This window comes from Lepus europaeus, chromosome 14 (genome assembly GCF_033115175.1).
Source record: "Lepus europaeus isolate LE1 chromosome 14, mLepTim1.pri, whole genome shotgun sequence".
NCBI classification, from domain to species: Eukaryota; Metazoa; Chordata; class Mammalia; order Lagomorpha; family Leporidae; genus Lepus; species Lepus europaeus.
The window spans coordinates 11132136-11156898 of record NC_084840.1 but is presented as its reverse complement, the minus strand read 5'-3'; positions in this window follow the sequence as shown (position 1 = coordinate 11156898).

Here is a 24763-nt window from a genome sequence, read left to right as displayed (position 1 = left end):
CCAGTTTACTTAAAAACAAAAACTGGACAATGGAATGAGTGGGCTGTTTTTACACAGGTTCATTCAGTGTGGGAAAATTCAATTAGCTATACCATTCTGATTCATAGACTAGACCAAATGGTTTTGCACTTCAGTACCAGGCTTTCAGAACTGAATGTGGTCTCTGAGGTGGACTAAATTTGCCTCAGAGGTTCTGAAAGCAATTGGAAGACCAATTTAGCAGCAGGTGGAATACAGAAAAAAGTTTACTTGTACCAAAGTCTTTCTAAGATTTAACTTCTTAGTAAATACATTATTTTGCGTGAAACAGTTCACTTATACTCACAGATTATATCACCTGTAAAGTGAGAAGCATGAAATTGCTATTAAGGAGTCTTTTTACTGTATCATTCTACACATCTTCTGGTTCCCCCCCTACCATGTTATGATCCTGGTTTGGGAAGTTTGAATGAGAGAAAACCTGCGGTTTCATGATATATGCAGTGATTCTTAAATTTTTATTGCGTATTTCACGGTTTTAGAAATATACATTCTATCATGTATATTAGCAAGGAGTTATCCAATCCTTTAAAAGCAGAATTTGTACTTTAATAGAAGCTTGGGTCAAGGTATCATAATTTGTTAAAGCTAAACTAAAATAATAAACAAGACTGAGTAGGATTGTATGTGGGAAAATTGGGTGAAGGGATAGTGTGATGGGATAGTAGAGAATGCTTTGCCCTACAGGCAGCTCATTTTACAGAAGCGGGTATTGAAGGAACAGTACAGGGTGACCTAGATGTCAGGGTTTGGAGGAAGGAGAGCATCTTAGCCAAAGTTTAGTAAGTAAGCATGTGTTCTGATATTCAGTGTGGACAAGCAGTTCAGCTAATCATTTTTGAGTCAAAGAGTGAGAATCTAGGATCTGATAGTCTTTGGCCTTGTTATGTGCACAAAAGGGAGCATCCAAGACTCCCATGTATCATACAAGTGTAGGTATTAAATAAGTGACTCCCATGTATCAAACAAGTGACTCCCATCACTTGTTTCTGGTAAACTGTTTCCAGAAGGAAGGGCTGCTAGAAGCCCTATTCTGTTTGCTGTTTTTTAGGATTACAGAGCTCAAGCAAGCCTCAAAAAGGTCAGAGCTATTAGAGTATAATACCTAGTGCATAGGCAAAGTCTTATTGAAACAATGTAATGGTGGTATGTAGGATATTTTAAGACTATATGATATTTTATGTATTAATCCTTATGTTGTACTGACTGAATAGAAAACTCAGACACTGCATTTGCTTATATCTATAATTTCAATTATAAGAAAAAGGGCAATGCCTTAGTGTACCCACATACCCAAGTAGAAGTTGGTACTAGCATCCTAGCACATAAAGTATTAAGTCTTAAATTAAGGTTTATATTAAGTAAAAATTGAATATCACAGTCAGCAGACTAGGGGAACATAATTACTCATTTTTTCTATTTATCTTTGGAATAAATTGTACTGAAAATTAATTAGAAAAAATCAGCATTACACAAACTGAAATGGAATTTCTACCTGTAAGGTAGAAAACTGAAAGTAGTCCCAAAAAGTTGATCTATACACACATTTAAAATATTACTTATTGTTATGTTCTCAATCTTATCTATGTGGCATGTATTTATCCAATTTCCCAAAGATGGTTGATTAAAGATATTTTATGCACATATTATTTGTGTTATAATTATTTGTGTTATAATCAAATTGAATCAAGACAAAGATGCACATTTGTGATAGAAAGTTTGTTTACATCCCTATTTTATCTTTCTCCTATCATATCACATATCTAGTTCTAGTTTTTTGGCTTTGTGACTCTATTTTCATAATTAAGATTTGCTACTGCATTTATAGAACTATTTCTGGCTTTGGTCATTTATCTTCTGTGGCCAGTACTGTATTAACCCATCTGGCAATATTATATCTACAATTCTTCCTTATGAAACCTGATCCTTTGGGGTTCCTGGGTCAATATCCTTAAGATCCTGAAAACATCATGAGAACTAGAGAATTAAGAAAAACATCTGCTATGTGAGTATAAACTTTGTACATATGATCTCTATGAGTCTATATCACTAAATTTCATGGTAAAGCAAATTTTTTTATCAGGAAAACTTAATGTCCATAAAGAGGATAATAAGAGAAATAAAACTTACATTCATATTTAGGCTCATACGGTATATTTTTAAATACAATGTAAGGGATTTTCTAAATTTTAAATATATTTCACATGCTCAATATTACCAAATGTTTGGTCTGAACAATCTTTGCAATAACCCAGTGGGACTGGATTTATCAATCCCATTTACACATAGGAATGTTGGAAGGAAGAGAGATTAACCTTAGTGTTATCACACCCTCTGGGAGGCAGAACTCTTCCCTACATGATCCATGTTCTTTGCATCATCATTTTCCCTTAGCTAGTGGAGCTTCATAAGGACATTTATGTTGTATTTGCCAACAAAGGCGTAATAATCATAACAACAAATATTATTTCAAACATCAAGAAGCCAGCACAGTTGTGAAGCACGACACAGCTATTACTCCACCCTCGAGCCATCTTGGTTTCTTAGCACTCTTATTTTTCCCCTTGTTTTGCAGATGGCCAAATGAGAAAAATGGGGTTTCTGCAGTTAAATTCGCACAGCCATAAGTTCTGTAGATGACTAAATGAAATGTCCAACCAAGAAGCGTGTCTTCAGTCCCGGCTCAGTAACTAGTCAATACAACAATATATACTAGTGACAATGATTCAGGTAACTGTACAAAGAACATGTATGTTTGTCAGTCATGTTTTGTGTTTCATGAAATATGCAATAAAACCATGAGAGTCCCAGAATCAGAGAAAGTGAGAAGTATACCCCTTTCTGTGCTCTTAGCTTTACCTACTGCCCCACATGATGCATTTGAGCCCAGCAATGCTGCCTGGCAGAGGAAGACAGAAGAATAACAGCTGTTCTAGAAGAAACTCTAAGGAGGCAAAAATGCAATCACTCAACCTGGAGTCTGGCCAGGAAAATAGAAGTGTTTCTTTTTTTCTCCTGAATATTATGCACATTCAGTGAACAAATATTCTTTGTTCTTTGGTTTCCCTCTTGCAAAAACAATACAAATCCACAGCCAAAATGTATTTGCAGTAAGTTTTCCAAAGAGTTTCCTTTGAATTAAAATTGAGAAAATGTCTGCATGATACTCTACCAGAAATATTGTAGCAAGTTTTGAAAAGTATTATATTGTATGATTACATATTTTCTACAAAGATTTTAATAAAAACAAATTAAAATTACTCATAAATGTTTTTTTCTACATAAAAATGTTAAAAGTAGATAAAATAAATAACCTGAGAAATTCTCATTGGTACCTCAATTTGGGTTATGATACACTCTGTTTACTATTTTATTTAACTTATAAAGACCTTACACATAGAAACCCATAAGGAACATGGAACAATCTCGAAAAGTAGTTCTATTGAGTAGATTCTAAACCATAAGAAATCAGATGCTGTATCTTTTACACAAGTGATAAACTAATACGTATGGGGACATTTAAGAAAACTTTTTTTTCTTTTATTTGAAGGTAGCAGAGAAAGAGAGGAGGAAGGGGGGAGTGAGACCAACAAATCTTCCATTCACTGGTTCACTTCCTAAGTGCCTGCAACAGCTGAAGCTGGGCTGGATCAAAGCCAAGGACTAGGGCACTATCTGGGTCTCCCCTGGATAGCAGGGACCCAAACACTGAAGCCATCATATAGTGCTTCCCAGGGTATACTTGAAGAGGAAGATGGAATTGGGAGCAGAGGGGAGACTGGATCCTAGGCTCTCCAATATGGGATGTGGTTTTCCCAAATAGTTGCTTAACATCTGAGCTACAACACTGCTTCATGTTGTAGTTTTTGTAGCAATGAGGTGGTTTTTTTTTTAATTTCTAACAATCAGTTTTAACATTATTTTATACAAAGTCACTACTTTTTTTTTTTTTTTTTTTTGACAGGCAGAGTTAGACAGTGGGAGAGAGAGACAGAGAGAAAAGTCTTCCTTTCATTGGTTCACGCCCTTAATGGCCACTAGAGCCAGGGCGCTGTGCTGATCCAGAGCCAGGTGTTTCTTCCTGGTCTTCCATGCAGGTGCAGGGCCCAAGGACCTGGGCCATCCTCCACTACCTTCCCGGGCCACAGCAGAGAGCTGGACTGGAAGAGGAGCAACCGGGACAGAACAGGCACCCCAACCGGGACTAGAACCCAGGGTACCGGCGCCACAGGCGGAGGATTAGCCTAGTGAGCTGTGGCGCCAGACAAAGTCGTTACCTTTAAAATGAAATTTTAAAAATAATTATGAATATGGCATGGAAAGACCAAGGAAAGTAAATTCTTGTTTGAACCCTGGTCTCAGCTACTACTGGGCAAGTTAAATGAAAGAAGCTCGTTCTAGCATTGCTAAATCTTCTTACAAATTTACACAAGAGACTAGGAAAATGACGCCGATTTTCCTAGCGAGATTGTTTTAAAGGCAGAAATGTGTTTATAACTTGTCACGTGATGACATTAACAGCTTCATTTATGACATTGATTGAGATCAAACCCAGTCTCACCTCTGCTTCCAACATCATTGACCCAGTTATGAGCACAGTTTACTTTTGTGTCCTTATCCCTTTGGCAGAAATTCTTCCCAAACATCTCCCTGCACACTGTCACGCAGTGTGGTGCTCAGAAATGCTAGTGTTGTTACTTTTAAGTTTTCTTCCTCAGAATGAAGTCGATGCTGGAAGTCTGAGGACTCCACACCAGGTTACCCCCACCAGGACATGATAGGTTTCCCTTTAGTTTAACCCCAACTGTATTTATCCCTTCCCTCTACAGACCAGAACAATCAGGGATTCTACTCTTAGCCCAACATCGTTTCCTTCATGCAATGTGAATAAACTCCTATAACTAGTACTGAAACAGTATTTGTACACTTTGTGTTTCTGTGTGGGTGCAAACTGATGAAATCTTTACTTAGTATATACTGAATCGATCTTCTGTATATAAAGATAATTGAAAATGAAAAAAAAACTTGGTTTTAAATGGAAAATTGCATAGAAAATTAATCAATTTTTAAAAAATATCATGTAGAATCTCTGTCCTTAATGTGCTGTACATTGTGATTTAATGCTATAACTAGTACTCCAACAGTATTTTTCACTTTGTGTTGCTATGTGGGGGGCAAACTGTTGAAATCTTTACTTAATATATACTAAACGGATCTTCTGTATATAAAGAGAATTGAAAATGAATCTTGATGTGAATGGAAGGGGAGAGGGAGCAGGAAAGGGGAAGATTTTGGGTGGGAGGGAAGTTATGGGGGGGGGAGAGCCATTGTAATCCATAAGCTGTACTTTGGAAATTTATATTTATTAAATAAAAATTAAAAAAAATAAACTCCCCCAACCTATTTTTAAAGCATATTAATTTTTCTGCTTTTATAGCAACTAAACTACCTTGAAATATTTCTCTTGGCTTATAAAACATAAGCCAATCTTGCATTGCACTTTAGATAACATTTGCCTACTCCATAGAATGTGATTAAAAGAAAAAAATAAACATGTATACTAGAGCTATACATGTTAGATCAGGTGGGAAAATTTTACATGGCATCCCCATGGAAATACATGCCTTTTTGGTGATAAAGCATTCTTACAGTCTTCATAAATGGAATAACCCATTCAACTGCTCAAGCCAAAAGCAGGAGCATCGTCCTGTGTGACTTCAGTTCTCAGTTCCAGCCAATGGGACCTTGCTCTCTCATCCCTCTCACTGCTGCAGAATGTCTACTAACTGCCTATCAACTTCCTACTTGAAACTTCAATCATGTCTTGCATGGCACCTGACAGGTGCTCATACATCCTTTCCCATTGCACCCTCAGCATCATTGTCTTGAGAGAATCTTCTGAGAGCAGTCTTGTGCTGATTTCTGTGTTATAAATACCTTGACCATGTCTTATCTCCCACTACCAATGTGATCATGGAATTGGGAAAAAATGGTGCAACATCATTGACCCAGTTATAATTCAAAGCGACATAAGACAGTGCAAATCTAACGACTGCAAGGCCATCTGTTCATGTGACTCTGACCCCTGTGTAATTTGTCTTATCTTTTCCTCCTCTTTCTTCCAGACACAGGATTTACTTCAGTTTTCACAAAGTACTAATCTTTCTTTCTTCCAGATTTTCCAATATGTGCTATTCCACATGAATGAAAAACTGTTAATGAAAAACTCTGTTAGTGAAAAACTCTAGTAATGTGTAATAACTTCTTGTCACAAAATGAGATTTTTTAGAAGTGTTTTTTGTTTGTTTGTTTCATCATTAAGCCAGACACCTTTTCTATGTTTCTATGGTATTTTGCAATTCATTACAATAATCAATTAAGAAAGGTTATTTTTATCTTAATTTATGTATAGATTTTCTCTCCATGAAAGCAGCATCCACTCTTTTGTGTCCACTGCTATTAACCCTATCCCAAATATTCTACCTCGTATTCAGTGCATATTCAAGAAATGGTAATTGAATTATTTATATATATAATTGTAGTAATATGCAATTTCTTTATAAATACACAAATTTCATGCAATTTGAAAGCAAATCAGTAACCATTATTATGCTAAATCTGAAACTGGTTATCTCCAACTCCACAAAAATTTAGTGAACAGCTATAAAGACTTGTCAGTTGGGCTATTCATCAAGACACCAAGAAAATGAAATAACCAAATAAACTAAATAAACTAGTGAGTCAGAAATATGAGTATTTCCCAAGGAAAGTTACAAGAACTTGAGAATCATTAGTAACTGATTGAAGATCTTAGTGGCAATAGTGTACAGAGGAAAGAGAATTTTCACTGCTGAGTTTCCTTCTAAATAGTTTTTATGCTGTAACCATGGTACTTGTCACAACCTCTCCAAAGTATGTTTTAGTCACAATCTTAGGATAAATTTGTTGTTTCAATTGCAATGTTTGTGAATTTTCAATGTTAGTTATATATATATATATGTATATACAGATATGCACATTTGATTGCCATCATTCTCACATCAATGTTAAGAACTCCATGTATCAAAACATAACTGAAGTGAATATATGTACTGCAAAATTAACTTATATAATATAAAAATAGTTGCATAATTATTATAGATGTTTGTGTGTTTAGGTAATATAGAGATTTTCATTTATGAATGATATTGTTGCCTTATAATTCTTTTAACCAAGTAATAAATGTTCATTATATCAAAATTATTAGTTATTAGTTTAACATAGACTGTTAAAGTCAGTATAATGCCCAAACCAGAAACCACTTATAGTCATTGGTTCTTGCACCAATGGCACTATAGATTAAAGTTGTCATTCTTTGACTTAAATCCAATGACAGAGAAAAAGATTCTATGTTTCCAACATGCTATCATACCACCATAACTTGGTGATTTGTATAGCTTTAGCCTTTGCAAGCTGAGCATCTGTGCTGAAAACTTTAATGTTTTAGGTATTCAATTTGTAAAACCTTTTTGTTTTTTCAAACGCAGCTAACTGTAAAAAGAAGGAAGAGAAAAACAAATTTTTTATCCTGTTCCATCCAAAACAAGGTGCTATGCTTTCTGTGACTTCAGTTTGACAAGTAAAGCCCTGGGCAGGTCTGCAACATTACTGCTTGTCACTATAAAGCAACAGAGTGGAAAAGACATGAGATAGTGTAGAAATAAGCAAGTGCAGCAGGCTAACTAATTAAGATTAGAAGAGAGCACAGAAAGATTTTCTAAATCCAAGAAATACAATCATTCCATATCTACCATAACCCAAAGCATACACAACTGCCATGCAACTAGCTCATGTTGGAAGATAGAAGCTTTTTTCTGTAAATTTTGAAGTGAAAATGGCAGATGGAATGCAAATCTGCATTAGGTATGTGATAACTTCACCTGTGTGGTCTTAAGTCTGACTCCTTCAGGAATCTATTTTGATTTACTCCAAGTTAGTAGATAAATTAGTCTTGTAACCAATATTAAAATAATTCTCTCCCTTTTTCTCTGTTGATACACACACACACACACAAAGGGGTCTTCAAAATATTTATGGAAAATATATGCAGCAAGAAAACTATGTATTGATTTCAAAGTTTTTACACTGAAATAAATTTGTCTTTTACTTATTGAATTTTGCTGTGGACTTCTTAAAGAATCCTATATTTAATATATTTAACATATGCAAATTATGCTGCCTGTAGTTTATTCATTGTCAATGTTTCTCCTATTTCTCCATGAATATTTCCCTCTTTCTCAACATTGCTGTTTTTTAGTTCCTCGTATTCATTGTTCAGTTTCTTCTCCTACCTGTACATTATTCTACGATTACTTGGGAATCTATTCTGCCTCATTTTTTTTTAACTTTTATTTAATAAATATAAATTTCCAAAGTACAGCTTATGGATTACAATGGCTTTCCCCTCCCATAACTTCCCTCCCACCCACAATCCTCCCCTTTCCCGCTCCCTCTCCCCTTCCATTCACATCAAGATTCATTTTCAATTCTCTTTATATACAGAAGATCAGTTTAGTATATATTAAGTAAAGATTTCAACAGTTTGCCCCCACATAGCAACACAAAGTGAAAAATACTGTTTGAGTACTAGTTATAGCATTAAATAACAGTGTACAGCACATTAAAGACAGAGATCCTACATGATATATTTTTTAAAAATTAATTTTCTATGCAATTTCCAATTTAACACCAGTTTTTTTTTTCATTTTCAATTATCTTTATACACAGAAGATCGATTCAGTATATTGTCTCATGCTTTTTTTTGACACAGAATACATTATGATCAAAATAAGCATGTAATACTAAGTATATTCAAGATGACTTTTAAAAATCAAATATTAAATTATGGCAAAGGAATAAATGTAGAGCAACTTGCACTCAATGGAGCTAATTTCTTTTTCCCTGTTTCTACGTGCATTTTGTCCCATGTTTGAATGTGCATCCAAATCCAATCCTTCCCTCCCTTTTAGCCCTACTTTTCTATTATGTAAATAGACAGATGCTGAAATAGCACATCTATATTTGTTCTTCTATTTTCCATTTTTTTCCTTGGAATCATTGCTCTAAGATTGTTGCCAGCATTCTCAGACATGAAGAAAACAGTACAACCCCTGTCTTCCAGGAAATCATAGCAGAGTAGGGAGGACTCATACCTTCCTTCATGGGTCGCACATCAGTATTTCCATGAACATCTTGGCCAGGCTACTGAAGACCGAGGGGGCCCTATGCTCATACATTCCCAGATATTAGCGCTCAGTGTGAGTACACGGGAGGCTGCAGAGAATCACCAGGGCGGCAGTAGTTATGCAGAAGGCTCTGTATTGGGTGTACGTTACGTGGTCTCCGAACAGGAAGAGTCAGTGATTGTGAGATAATTGTTCACACTCACTTTTTTTCCCAGAAATTATACTTCCAAAGGGTGAATCCCAACTGATTTATTCTGGGCCCATTACATAGAAGGCCTTCATTGTATTCCCATATAAACCTGCCTTTATTTTGTGAGATTATTTCTGTTGCAACTAAAAGCATGCATTCAACTACTTAATAAGGAAGTTAGAGATTTTAGAATAATGTAAAAAGCTTTTAAGTCAGAATTCATTATCACATAATAATGTCCACTTCTGTCCATTTGCAAGAGCGATTCCACTGACTGATTCTAAGAACGCAGAATAAGGAGGGAGCTTGCTGCTCTAGGCTAGGGGAAGACAGTTAAAGAAATTAAAGAGAGGGGCCGGTGCTGTGGCATAGCAGGTTAACGCCCTGGGCCAAAGCTCCAGCATCCCATATAAGCACCAGTTCAAGCCCCGGTTGCTCCACTTTTGATCCAGCTCTCTGCTGTGGCCTGGGAAAGCAGTAGAAATGGCCAAAGTCCTTGGGCCCCTGCACCCACATAGGAGACCAGGAAGAAGCTCCTGGCTCCTGGCTTCCAAACTATTGGCGCAGCTCTGGCCATTGTGGCCAATTGGGGAGTGAACCAGTGGGTGGAAGACCTCTCTCTCTCTGCCTCTCTTCTCTCTGCATAACTCTGACTTTCAAATAAATAAACAAATCTTTAAAAAATCTGAAGATAGTGCATATATATAAATGCACACACACACACACACATATATATATATATATATACACATACACATACACATACACACACATATGCACACCATTTCTATTCAATATATTCCTGGAAGTTTTAGCCAGAGCCAATACTCAAGAAAAAGAAATCAAGACGATACAAATTGGAAAAGAGGAAGTCAAACTGCTCCTATTTGCAGATGACATAATTCTATATGTAGGGAAACCAAAAGATTTGGCTAAGAGACTATTGGAAGTCAGAAAAACTGTTGGTAAAATTACAGGATACAACACACAAAAAAAGCAAGAGCCTTTGTATACAGACAATGCCATGGCTGAGAAAGAACTTCTAAAACCAGTCTCATGCACTATAGCTATAAAAAAGTAAATACCTTGGAATAAATTTAACCAAGGAGGTCAATGATCTGTATGATGTATAAACCATTAAATAAAGTAATAGAAGAAGACACAAAAAAATTGGAAACTTCTTCCATGTTCATGTATTGGAAGAATTTATATCTTCAAATGGTCCATACTACTGAAAGCAATTTACAGATTTAGTTATATCCCAATCAAAATACCAATGGCATTCTTCTCAGCTCTAGAAAAAAAATGTTAAAATTCATATGAAAATACAAAAGATCCCAAATAGCTAAAGAAATATTATATAACAAAAACAAAGCCAGAGGCATCACAATACTAGATTTCAAGACATACTACTGGGCAGTTATAATCAAAACAGCCTGGTACTGGCACAAAAACAAATCAATAGACTAATGGAACAGAACAGAAACTCCAAAAATCAACCCATGCATCTACAACCATCTTATCTTTGCCAAAAGAGCTAAAATCAATCCCTGGGGAAAGGACAGTCTCTTCAAAATATAGTGCTGGGGAAACTGTATCTCCACATGCAGAAGTATGAAACTAGGCTCCTACATTAAACCTTACATAACAATCTACTCAAAATGGATCAAGAACTAAATCTATGACCTGATACCATCAAACCATCAACATCGGGGAATCTCTATAAGACATTGGCATAGGCAAAGACATTTTGCAAAAGACACTAGAAGTACAGGCAATAAAGGCAAAATTGACAAATGGAATTACATCAAGAACTTCATTTAAAAATGGGTTGTTTTATGTGACTCAGTATTTTTAGTCTAACCCCTCACACCCATATATGTATCTGGACTACAACATAAGTGAGTATAATTGATCCCACAGAGCATGTGTTCTCTTTCAAGAGAATTTCTGTGATTAAAATATAATAAAAATAACTGCTCACATTAGCAACTTCTGAATATAGAGGGTGGATGGCAGGACATACTGCATCAAGATATGACTTATGCTTGAAAGTCCCCCCCCCCATAACCTTTCTGAATATTCCCTGCAACCGCCGCAGCTCAGTTCTAAACTGTGTGACACTATCACGTAAAACCACATACGCACAACGTGAGACCAAGCATCTCTCTACCCAATTCACTAGCTGAGAAATAAACAGAACGATCACAGATCTCCTACTTTGCTTTCTGAGATTCCTGCACATTATTTGCTTATACATAATCTATGTTTAATGATGCAGGGTTTCAATCAGGTAGTGGGACAAATATATTCCAACTTCCAAATTTTCCACCAAAATTAAAGCAAATTAAATTCACATGAATTCTTCTGTTAGTATTTCACACTATGTTTAACTAGTCTAAAATATACATTTTAATAACAATTACTCCTAAGTAAGAGAGACAGAGTCAAAGGTAAAACTGTATTCGCTAAAAATATATCCCCAAGTCAGTTCCTTTAAAAGTGAACCATTTTCTTCCTAGGAACAGGGTAAATAGGTCATCACTAGAAGAGCACCAAATACACACTGCTTCCTTACTTAGCGAAAAGGATCCCTGTCTTAGCGATATGTATTTTTGAAAAATAAAGCTGCCAGTCACCTGTAGACACCCCAAACGTCAGGCCTTCCTGTCTGAACAATTCCCAGTCCCTCTGGGCCTCCAGAAGTGTATACAAAGCAGTGGGGGTAAAAGATCAGCTTATTACTGTCATTCTTTTCTAATATGTCAGGGGGCAATAGTTTTACATATAATAAAAATAAATTACTCTAAGGATACAAAATTCACACAGAATATGAACCATGATTTGTATCAGTAGGTTCACAACACTCCTCTCTTCAGCTGTTGGTAGAGTATCAGTGAAGCAGAAGTTCCCCTCATCAAATGCTGTGCACAAGCGACAGAAGCATCATTGCTAACGCTCAGAACCCAGTCTTCCTGGTTGTAGCCATTCTGGTGTGTGTGACTGTGCAGGGGTCTCCCAGAGCAGTTTTACATTTTCATTTGTATCCTGTCATTTGTTTAGGTGTAGTATATGTTCTAGCTAAAGAGAAGATATGTGCATAAATAAGTAGAGACAGCTTTTCTTAATAAAAACAAAGTATTTTCATGTTCCATTGTGCTCTATTATCATTTATTTAAACAGAGCACTAACTCTCCCATATGGGGCAGGGGAAGGGAGCAAGGTATTAAGGTTAATTCATGTATCTGGTGCATGGACAAATCCTGTATGAAAATCATAACTTATAATAGGTAGCTTTTGTGCTTCTCCCATGTAATTTTTATAATTTATATTTTTATTTCTATAGGCAGTCTAATGAAGATATTTACTCCTATTTTATAACATCTGAAGTATTTCCAGTGTATTCCAGATATTCTGAGAATTCCTTCATGCTCTCAAAAACCACATATTAATAGACAATCCATAAACATCTCAATTACTGAGGCGTCAGGCATACTGTGGTAATTCTCTAATGCGAGAATGAAATTCTGTAGGAGGTTAGGTAAAGCTGCCTTTCTATGGAATGAAATCATCTCTCTACGGTGCAGTGCCAACAGGTAGCTGACTTATACTTAGATATGGCTGAATGGAGGAAATAGAAAAATCAAAGTACAAAGTTTTGCATTCTAGAATTTCCTGTATTCATGGGGTGGACAATGGAACTATTCAGCTAGAACACAGGATAGGCACATAAAAGTTTGGGAAAGGATTTCAGGTGCTAATGACAAAGAATTTAAGTGAGATATCTATCTATCTATGGAAATATGATTACATGCAATGTCAAACAATACACTTGTTTTTTTAAACAGAGGAATATGATTTAATCTTTCTTTTCTGTGATGACAGAAGTGATAACCAACTATAGGTGAGGTTGATGATAAGACACAAGAAAAGAAGAACTCAGCAGGGCGATTTTCAAGCCTGATACTTACTTAATCGAAGTAGAAAACATGGGGAAAGAAGACAATGATTACAAAACAGCAGGAGAATTTAACAATTTATAAACGGTCGTGAGAAGACTAAATTTTAAATGGTTAACCCAATAAAAGACATGACGACGAAGTCCATGAAGGAAGACGTGACCACTGGAGTCGTAGTGGGGTACATAACTGTGACTATGCCGAGCTCATGGCAGGAGAAATGAGTAGTTCACAGTTGCGAATCGAGATGCAGATTTCAGAAGGGAAGTGGATACACATGGGAATAAGGTCATAGAATAATTAGTTGATATTATGAAAAGAAAGAGTGTTGAGGTAAGAAGTGCATACATCAAGGAAAGGGAGATTCAGAGAGGAGAGCTTCAGTGCTGTTTAATTTAAGTGCCTATGAATCATTCAAGGAAACAGACTAGATAAAGTTGTTAGGAGAACAACAGATGATTTAAATGGTGTGGAGATGAGGTTATCTGGGGTGGGAAAGATTCCATATATTTAGTCTCTTTATTTATTGTTAAAGATATGATTCAGTATTGATATTATCAGTTTATAGAGAAGGCTAACAATTAGTAAAGATATTCAGTAGCTTCCCTAAGCTGAGTAATGCAACTAGAATTTTATTCTAATCATACAATCCAAAGGTAACCATAGCCCCATCTATCTTATCTATCTTAGCTACTTTATGTATTTGTTCATGTGAATGTCATAGAGGGAGAAACGCAGAGATGATTCGTCCTTTGGTTCACTCCCCCAAAGCAAAATACCAGAAGACCACCACAACTCCAATGCGTGCTGCCTTCCAAGGCGCATCAGCAGGAAGTTGGATTACAACTGGAGTAGTGAAGACTCAAATCAGAACTCTGATGTGGAATGTGGGTTTCTGAAGTACTGGCTTAATTCCTTGCACCACAATGCCCATCCCAAGACTCTTGTTTATGGCATCAGTAATCACCCTAGGCTCTTGTCATGAGTTGCCAAGGCTATGGAAGCCAATTGAGTTCACCGACTCTGATCATATTTAGACAAGGTCATAGTCAAAGTGGAAGTTCTCTCCTCCCTTCAGAGAAAGGTACCTCCTTCTTTGATGACCTGTTATTTCCACTGGGATCTCACTCCCAGAAATTTTTCATTTAGGTCATTATTTTTTTTTCCCAGAGTGTCTTGCCTTTCAATGCCTGAAATACTCTCATGGGCTTTTCAGCCGGATCCGAATGCCATAAGGGCTGATTCTGAGGCCAGAGTGCTGTTTAGGACATCCACCATCCTTTTTTTTTTTTTTTTTTTTTGACAGGCAGAGTGGACAGTGAGAGAGAGAGAGAGAGAGAAAGGTCTTCCTTTGCCGTTGGTTCACCCTCCAATGGCTGCCAGGGCCAGCGCGCTGCGGCCGGCACACCATGCTAATCCAAAGGCAGGAGCCAGGTGCTTCTCCTGGTCTCCCATGCGGGTGCAGGGCCCAAGCACTAGAGCCATCCTCCACTGCACTCCCGGGCCATAGCAGAGAGCTGGCCTGGAAGAGGGGCAACCAGGACAGAATCCAGCGCCCCGACCGGGACTAGAACCTGGTGTGCCGGCGCCACTAGGCGGAGGATTAGCCTGTTGAGCCACGGTGCCAGCCCAACATCCGCCATTCTATGAGTCTGCTGTGTATCCCACTTCCCATGTTGGATCATTCTCTCCCTTTTTTATTCTATCGGTTAGTATTTTCAGACACTAGTCTTGTTTATGTGATCCCTTTGACTCTTAGTCATATCATTATGATCAATTGTGAACAGAATAAGCCCGAGAGGGTTCTTGCCTAATATTTAGAGAAGAATTCTAAATACTGGCATAAATAAACAAGGCAGCATGGTACATTTTAAGCCTTTATTTACTGAGAAAGATGTATAGAAGAGTGAGCTTCACCTAAGAGAGAGAGGGGTAAATCTGGGTTCATACTGAGCACCAGGAACCAGCCATGTGGAGGAGCATCTAGGCCAGGAAGCCTAGGGCGGGTGGCCCAAAGGCCGCGTGCCCTGGAGGCACTGGGCTACAGCCACCCCCTCCTGGCTAGAGGCCAGGAAACAGAAGAGAAGGAGGACACACTGAGTCCTAGGCTTTTAACCCACTTCCAAAAGGGAATGGTTAATTAACCTGATTGGCTGGTGGGCACCCAGGTGTGGCCAGGTAGGGGCATGGGGTCATATAGGGACGTGGCAAAGGTATCAGGTAGGGCGTGAGGTCACAAAGGGGTGTGGCAAAGGCATGGTCTTCCAGCTCACAAACCTAATCTATGTTAACCTGTATTCCTGCCTACCTCAGAACTATCATATGACTCAGCAATCCCACTGCTGGGCATATATCCAATGGAAATGAAATCACTATGCCAAAAAGGAACTGAACTCCCAAGGTCAGTGCAGTACTACGCACAATAGCCAAGATAAAAATCAATGTAAGTATCCATTTATGGTTAAGTAAATAAAAGAAAAACAGGTATACAAATAAATATGTATACACACAATACTATTCTATTAATACTATATATTAAATACTATTCTCCTTCATAAAGGAAGGAAACTTGTTGTCTGTAGCAAAATGGGTGCACATGAAGATTCTTACATCAAATTAATTAAGCTAAGCACAAACAATGCATGATTTCACCCTTATGAGGAATTTAACATAGTCAAATTCACAGAAGTAGAGAGGAAAATGATGGCTACCAGAGGCAAGGGGAAGTTAGATATGAGGAATAAGTTCAAGTGATGTATTGAACCATATGGTAACTACAGTTAATAATGCATTGTATCATTGCATTCTTGAAAATTGCTAAGACACCTGTGTTATTTCCACAATAAGGCATGTGAGTTAACACATAGGTTAAGTAGCTGGATTTAGCCCACTCACAACTTGTGTTTGTATATACACACATGCATATACATGTCTTTTAAAATATTTTGTGTAGGATCCATTTTGTATGATAAATACCTACAATTTTCCATTTTTGCTCCCAGAAGCCCAGAGCCACTATAAGCTGAGCTGAGTCCTAATCTCTCAAGTGTGGGCTGATTACACAGCTTAGATCTGGGTACCACAACTGAGAGAATGAGTTTGTCCTTTTAAAGCATCAAGTTTGCAGCACTGTTGGAAAAGCAGTATACCAAGTTAGAATCAGTATTATTTTTTAAATTAGTCTAAAATCTAAAATATTTATTAAGTACTCATGAGTAGAACATTTTGATCAATTGCCTATGCTGGTATATAGAATTCACCATCAGTTAGTAGATGGAGATATGTTAATTTGTCACAGTGTTTCTCAGCCTAATTTGCATTATCACCCACATTACCTTACCTAGCTTCCTTTTTGCTATATATTCTTAATGGGTCATCCTCTAATCACAGGTAAATCCCATCAGCCACTCTATGGATGTTGTCTTCATTATATTATCTCTCGGTTCTTAGCTTCAAAGTTAAATTTCCATGCCCCGGATCTATCACCCGCAGCTCCACTCTTGCTCCCAAGCTCCCCAAGCAGGGTGGATGAAAAACAACATACCTTCATTTTTTATCTCTAAATATTTCTTGGTATTTGTACCACAGATAAGATACATCTTATTCTTGAAACATATCTTTTTAAAAACCTTCATCTTTGCTGTAACTTCACAGGGAAATGCATACACATCCCCAAGATTCTTCACACCTGTAAATAAACCTCTACTATTGCTCTTACCTTTCTTCTCCATCTCCTAATGGACTATCTCATTTCAAGATAACTTCTCACCAATAAATTGGAAAGTCTAGAAGAAATAGATTTCTGGACACATACATTCTATCAAAATTGAGTCATGAAGACAGAGAAAAGCTAAACAGACCAAAAGCAAATACTGAGATTGAATAAGTAATAAAGACCCTCCCAATGAGGAAAAGCCCAGGACCAGATAGCATCACTGATGAATTGCATCAGATTTTTAAAGAAGACCTAATTGCAATTCTTCTCAAACTATTCAAAAAAATTGGAAGGTAAGGAATTTTACCACCCTCCTTGTATGAGGCCAACACTACCTGAATTCCCAAATCAGAGAAAGATACAACAGAGAAAGTGAACTACAGACCAGTATCTCTGATGAACATATCTGCAACAAAATACTAGCTAATTGAATCCAATAACATATCAGAAAGATCATTCATCTGTACCAAGTGGAATTTATCCCTGGTATGCAGGCACAGTTCAAAATACACAAATCAATAAAGTGATACAGATTAACAAGTTGAATAAAACCATATGATTATCTCAATAGATGCAGAGAAAGCATTTGATACAATACACCATCCTTTCATGACAAAAAATTTAAGCAAACTGGTTATAGAAGAACATTCCTCAATATAATCAAGGCACACCCACAGCCAACATCATATTGAATATGTAAAAGTTGGAAACCTTTCCACTAAGATCTGGAATCAAACAAGGATTCCCACTTTCACAATTGTTATTCAATACAGTTCTGGAAGATTTAGCAAGAGTCACTGGGCAAGAAAAAGAAATCAAAGGGTTATACATTTCAAATGCCAAAGTCAAATTATCCCTGATTCTATACATAGAGGAACCCAAAGACTCCACTAAGAGAACAGTGGAACTCATAAGAGAGTTTGGTAAAGTTACAGGATATAAAAACACACACACACAAAAGAATAACCTTTTTATGCACAATGTCATGGCTCTGAAAGAACTTTTAAGATCAGTCCCATCCACAATAGCTACAAAATAAGTTAAATAACTTGGAGTGAATTTAACCAATGATATGAAAGATTTGTACAATGAAAATTGCAAAGCATTAAAGAAATAGAAGAGACCATACAAAAAAAAATGGAAAAAATTTCTCATGTTTGTGGATTGGGAGAATATCATAATAATAACCATACCTTCCAAAACAACTTATAGATTCAATGTGATGCCAATGAAATTCTTAGATATAGAAAAAGGCGATGCTAAAATTCATATCAAAACACAAGAACTCCTGAATAGGTAAAGCAATCTTAGACAATGACAAAGCTAGAAGCAGAAAATGACAGAATCCAAGACAGACTACAGGGCAGTTATAATCAAAATAGCCTAGTACTGCCACAAAAATAGACATGTAAACCAATGGAAAAGAATACAAACCCAATAAATTTATCCACTCATCTGTAATAAACTAATCTTTGATAAAAGAGCTAAAATCAATCCCTTGAGAAAGGACATCTCTTCAACAGTGTTAGGCAAATTGGAAGTATGAAACAAGAGCCCTACATTATACCTTATTAAAAAAACTCAAATAGATCAAGTAGCTAAATATATAACCTGATACCATCAAATTAATAAAAGAGAACATTGGGGAAACTCTGCAAGATATTGACATGGGAAAAGACTTCTTGGAGAAGATCCCAGAAGCATAAGCAATAAAGACAAAAATAGACAAATGGGATTACGTCAAGTTAAGAAGCTTCTGCATTGCAAAGAAAACAATCAGCAAAGAGAAAAACAATAGCATGGGAGAAAATATTGGCAAACTATGCAACTGATACAAAATTAATATTCAGAAACTATAAAGAGCTCAAGAAATTCAAAAATAACAAACCAAACATCCCATTTAGTAAACAAGCAAAGGACATGAATAGACATTTTTCTTTTTTTTTTCTTTTTTTTTCTTTTTTTTTTTTTGACAGGCAGAGTGGATAGTGAGAGAGAGACAGAGAGAAAGGTCTTCCTTTTTGCCGTTGGTTCACCCTCCAATGGCCGCTGCGGCCAGCGCATCTCGCTGATCCAAAGCCAGGAGCTTCTCCTGGTCTCCCATGCAGGTGCAGGGCCCAAGGACTTGGGCCATCCTCCACTGCCTTCCTGAGCCATAGCAGAGAGCTGGCCTGGAAGAGGGGCAACCGGGATAGAATCCGGCGCCCCAACTGGGACTAGAACCCTGTGTGCCGGCACCGCAAGACGGAGGGTTAGCCTGTTAAGTTATGGCGCCAGCCTGTGAATAGGCATTTTTCAAATGATGAAATACAAATGGTCAAAAAACACATTGAAAAAAATGATCAGGATCACTAGTCATCAGGGAAAAGCAAGTAAAAACCACAATGAGTTTTCACCTCATCCTAGTAAGAATGGCTATAATCCAAACATTAAAAACCAATAAATGCTGGCAAGGATGTGGGGAAAAGGTAGGTACCTTAATTCACTGTTGGTGGGAATGCAATCTAATACAACCATTATGGAAGACAGTATGGAAATTCCTCAGAGATCTGAAAATATATCTCCCATATGACCCAGGCATACCACTCCTGTGAATTTACCCAAATGAAATGAGTATATTAAACAGTTATTTATATTCCCATGTTTATCGCAGCTCATTTCACAATATCTAAGATATGAAATCAACCTTTATCTCCATCAACTGATGACTGAATAAAGAAATTCTGGTATATCTACACTACACAATACTACTCAGCTGTAAAAACAGTGACATTCTGTATTTTACAACAAAATGGATGCAACTGGAAACCATCACTTAGAAATAAGCCAGTCTCAAACAAATATATGTTTTGTCTGTTATGTGGCAGTTAACATAGAATAAAAAATGTACAGAAATCAAATGGATATATTGGGATATGATTGTCATTTTATCCCTTGTTTATACTCCTGCAGAACTGTGATCTTCCTACTTTCTTACTTTAATATTATAGTTTGTGTGAAAATAACCATGAATATAGCGTGGATTAAAATTACAACTCTGCAAAAGCTGATGAAGAGATGGGAGGCGGTGAGAGGGATTTGGGGGGAGGGGGAGAATGTGGGAAGTGTGTTTGTCTTCTTGGAACTGTACATACAGAATGCATGAAATCTTTTATATTAATAAAAATTTTAAATACGATTTCGATCTGATCAGTCATCTTTTTTTAAAGATTTATTTGAAAGAGGTAGAGAGAGAGAGAGAGAGAGAGAGAGAGAGAAAGGTCTTCCATCCACTGGTTCACTCCCTAAATGACCTCAGCAGCAGAGCTCAGCTGATTCAAAGCCAGGAGCCAAGAACTTCCTCCCATTCTCCCACACGAGTGCAGGGGTCCAAAGACTTGTGCCATCTTGTACTGCTTTTCCAGACCACAGCAGAGAGATGAATGGGAAATGGAGCAGCTTGGATTGAACTGGTGCCCATATGGGATGCCGGGGCTTTAACCTACTGCACCACAGCGCCGGCTCCTCATCTGTCATTGTTAACCAGAATTAACACATTCAATTACTCAGTCCTCTTTTTCTGAGTTTTCAGTATCTATAGTTTCTTTTTTCAACAGTTATATGCATACTTTGCTTGAATTTGCTTTCTTTGGATTCTATAAAAAATGTAAAAACAAAGCCACCACTTTCTATTCCCATTTAGTTACAACTCTTTATCCTTAAAACCACTGTACAATGAGTTTCTCCATGCCAGCATGCTGGCAATGCAGGTGGCTGCTCAACCTGCTGCACCACAATGCCAGCCTGGCTATTTTATATTTTTTTATTATATTAGAATTATCCTGATGAAAGGTCTCGATGATGTTTTAGTCAAATCCATCAAGAAACTTTTCCTTTATTTGAATGTATTTGTTATATCTCCACTCATACTGACTCCCCTTCCTCCCTGCTTCAATTTCACAATGTCTGTGAATGTGATATACCCTCATATCATGTTCAGTTTTGAAGGATATGTAAATGACTTGAGACTCTTAGGCAGCTTTTCTCCATCAGTTCTTTGAAGATATTATTCCATTATCTTTTAGCCATTATCAGCACAGCTGTGAAACTGTCACTCAAGTGAGCATTTCTCCATGTGATAATGTGTCTTTTAGTTTTTTTTTTTTAATGGAAATTTACACCTTACATAAAAGTAGTGAAAGTTATATAACGAATCCCATCTATACATCATTTGGCTTCAAAAATGGTAAGCGTTTTTTCAGTATTTTAAAATTTGGCTTTTTGTTCTAGTTGAAGCCAGCATATTCAAGACATTTTCTGTATTTTTAAAGGATTTATTTATTTATTTATTTCAAAGACAAAGTCAGAGAGATAAAGGGAGGGAGAGGGAGAGGGATAGGGAGAGGAGGAGGGAGAGAGAGGCAGAGAGAGAGAGAATGAATGAATCTGCTAGTTTACTCCCCGAATGGCCACAATGGGCCAGGCTTGGGCTAATCCAAAGCTTATTCCAAGTCTTCCATATGGGGCCCAGGCAATTGGGCCATCTGCTGCTGCTTTCCTAGGCACATTAGCAGGGAGCTGGATTGGAAGTGGAGCAGCCGGGACTCCAACTGGCATACATAGGGGATGCTGAACCTGCAGATGGTGGCTTAACCCACTGCACCACAGCACAGGCCCCCACTTTCTGTATTTTACAAGATGATCATTCAACACACCAAAAATGTTTACTATTTTGTTTTGCTCTCAACACTGTTATCAAACAACAGGAAAAATTCCTATACTTGATCAAATTTTAATGCCTAGTACATATTCCATTTTTTCCAATTGAATAAAATATTGTTTAGCAGTTGATTCATTACAATAGCATTGAAAACAAAATCCACAAAGGAAATTTGTATGTCAGGTCTCTTAAAATATCTTAATTTATATCTATAGTCCAATCTCCCTTTTTTCATTCTATGTGTTAAGAAATTAATTCACTCTGTAGATACTTTCTAGATATTTCTAATTGCTTCTTTATAGAGTCCTTTAATTTATTACACACTAAGGATTGAGTGCTCCAAAACTCATGTTGAAATTTAATTGCCATTTTAACAGCATTACATTAAGTGAAGTTAGCTAGACACAGACAAATATGTCATTCTGTCTTTATATGGAGAACTTAAGCATATATAGTTGATCTGAACTAAAATAAAGATTATTACAGGATGGAAACGTTGAGAGGAGGGCCAGTGGGGAGAAATTGGATAAATAAAGGATGCCGAACCCAACAGGGTAAAAGTAATGAATGGCTTCTGGTGTTCACAGCATGAACAGGTGACTAAAGTTTACCATCATGTGTTGTATCATGCATGAAGAGCTACAGAGGAGATAGCATGCTGCAAAAACAAAGAAAAGGAAATGGAAAGGCTAACTGGTATAATTTATTTAAACTCTGTATTAAAATATTACATAATAGGGCCGGCGCCGCGGCTCACTAGGCTAATCCTCCGCCTGTGGCGCCAGCACACTGGGTTCTAGTCCCAGTCGGGGCACCGATCCTGTCCTGGTTGCCCCTCTTCCAGGCCAGCTATCTGCCATGGCCAGGGAGTGCAGTGGAGGATGGCCCAAGTGCTTGGGCCCTGCACCCCATGGGAGACCAGGATAAGCACCTGGCTCCTGCCATCGGACCAGCGTGGTGCACTGGCCGCAGCGCGCCTACCGTGGCAGCCATCGGAGGGTGAACCAACGGCAAAAGGAAGACCTTTCTCTCTGTCTCTCTCTCACTGTCCACTCTGCCTGTCAAAAATAAAATAAAATAAAAATAAAATATTACACAATACTCCATAAAGATTTCCAAGCATTGCATATTAATCCAAAATTTTACATCAAGATAAAATCCACTTCCTTCCCTGGAGAACACAGATAGGACTGCATACTCCTATTTGGTAAAACTGAATTCACTTTCCATTCTTTTTCTTTTACATGACATACATTCTATGAGGCCCACTGCCAGAGGTCTTTCACACTGAATTCTGTATTTTCTGTTACAGATTTACCAGGCTGTGTTTAAAAGCTGGGCTTGTGAGACTCAGCGATTGAGAAGTGATTGACAGGAAGCTTCAAGCCTAAAAATCATCTGTTAAGCATAAGTGTCTCAACTTCATCTCCTCATGGGTAGACGTTTTATGTTCTGAAAAGCAACAAAAAATTCCTGTATTATAACAAATGAACCGCAATTGTAAGAGGCTCCTTTAAATTATGAGTCTCTAAAAAGTGGGAAGAGGGTAGATTAATTTTACTTCATTAAAACATAAGGACAATCTTAGAAAAGATTTTAAAATGTATCTGATGAGTCCTTGACTAGAAAATAAAGAAATTCTCTTGCAGATGTCATAGTCATTGTCCCTGCAGTTTGAAAGGAATCATATACAAGCATTATGCTTAATTATTCCCTGTAAGTTTAGCAATCAAGCATATAATTAGGAACTTATAATTTAGAATCCAAACATACACATCCAAAAAAAGGAGTAATAGAACCAGGTAAAAATCTTTCTATAAAAGAAGCCAATAACTCAAAACTATAATTATTATCAAAATAACAATAATAATCTCCAACAGTGTTACATATATATCATCTATCAGTTCTTGGGAAAAATATAAGGACAAAGTTAACCCAAGGTTGATGGACCAAGCTAAGACCTGTATCTTTGCATTCTTAAATTTTGCTAAGGGGGGGATAGGAATTAAGATTTAAGCTAACTAACATTGCATCACAAAAACCAGTGTTTCAACAACAATCCATGAATGGAAACAGTTGTTGAAAAGCTCCAGAATGTAAGTTTCAGCAACCGCATGGAGCATCAGAACTAAGGACAAGTACAATGAGAAGTGACAAGAGAAAGTTTACTGTGCCCCCCCGTCTAGAAGGCAGGCATAGCTCAGCCAGCAGGAGGAAGCCCCCTGACCCCAAGTGTGAAGTAGTCTCACCCTGCTGGAGTTGCTACCTTGTCTGAGCCCAGGGATTCCTGGCAGCAAGGACACCCACACGCACAAGGTGCACGAAGTTTGTTATCTACACTCAGACACCAAAGAGCTAAAGCCTACAATTCGATGCACGCTAGTGCCCAAGAATCAGGAAAGTTTGTCTGTGCAGATGGAGTCTCAGATGCAAATATCCTGTTTGTGGTGCACCTAAGTGACCTCAGAGTGCAGCCTTCCTTGGATTTCACAAGCTGGGGTGAAATTGAGATGAGATCTAAACAAAACTCATCAAATGAAGCCCTTCTAGACCTCACCTATGTTCATCTCCTGAGATGAGTCGGAGCTTCAGCTCCAAACAAGTCAGGAGTAAGTAGTTGTCCACACCCTAACTGCAAAAGGTACCCCACTGCCATTATAGGGGCGTCTCCACACTTCACACACAACCAGAACAGCCCCATGCAACCAACATGGGTCCTTCCTGAGGTGGTGGTGATGAGCAACACTGCCGGGGTGACGGTGCGGTGTGATGTGCACCTCTGCAGAGCAGCAGAGCCGGGGCGAACGGGAGAGCTGTGTTCGCAAAGGGAGCTCCCAGGCCTTCCCGCCTAATAAATGGCCCTGCTCAGCTCCCCTTATTGAGCCACTTTCCACCACACGCGGTCTCCCCTGGATTGGAGCACGAGCCCCCAGCATG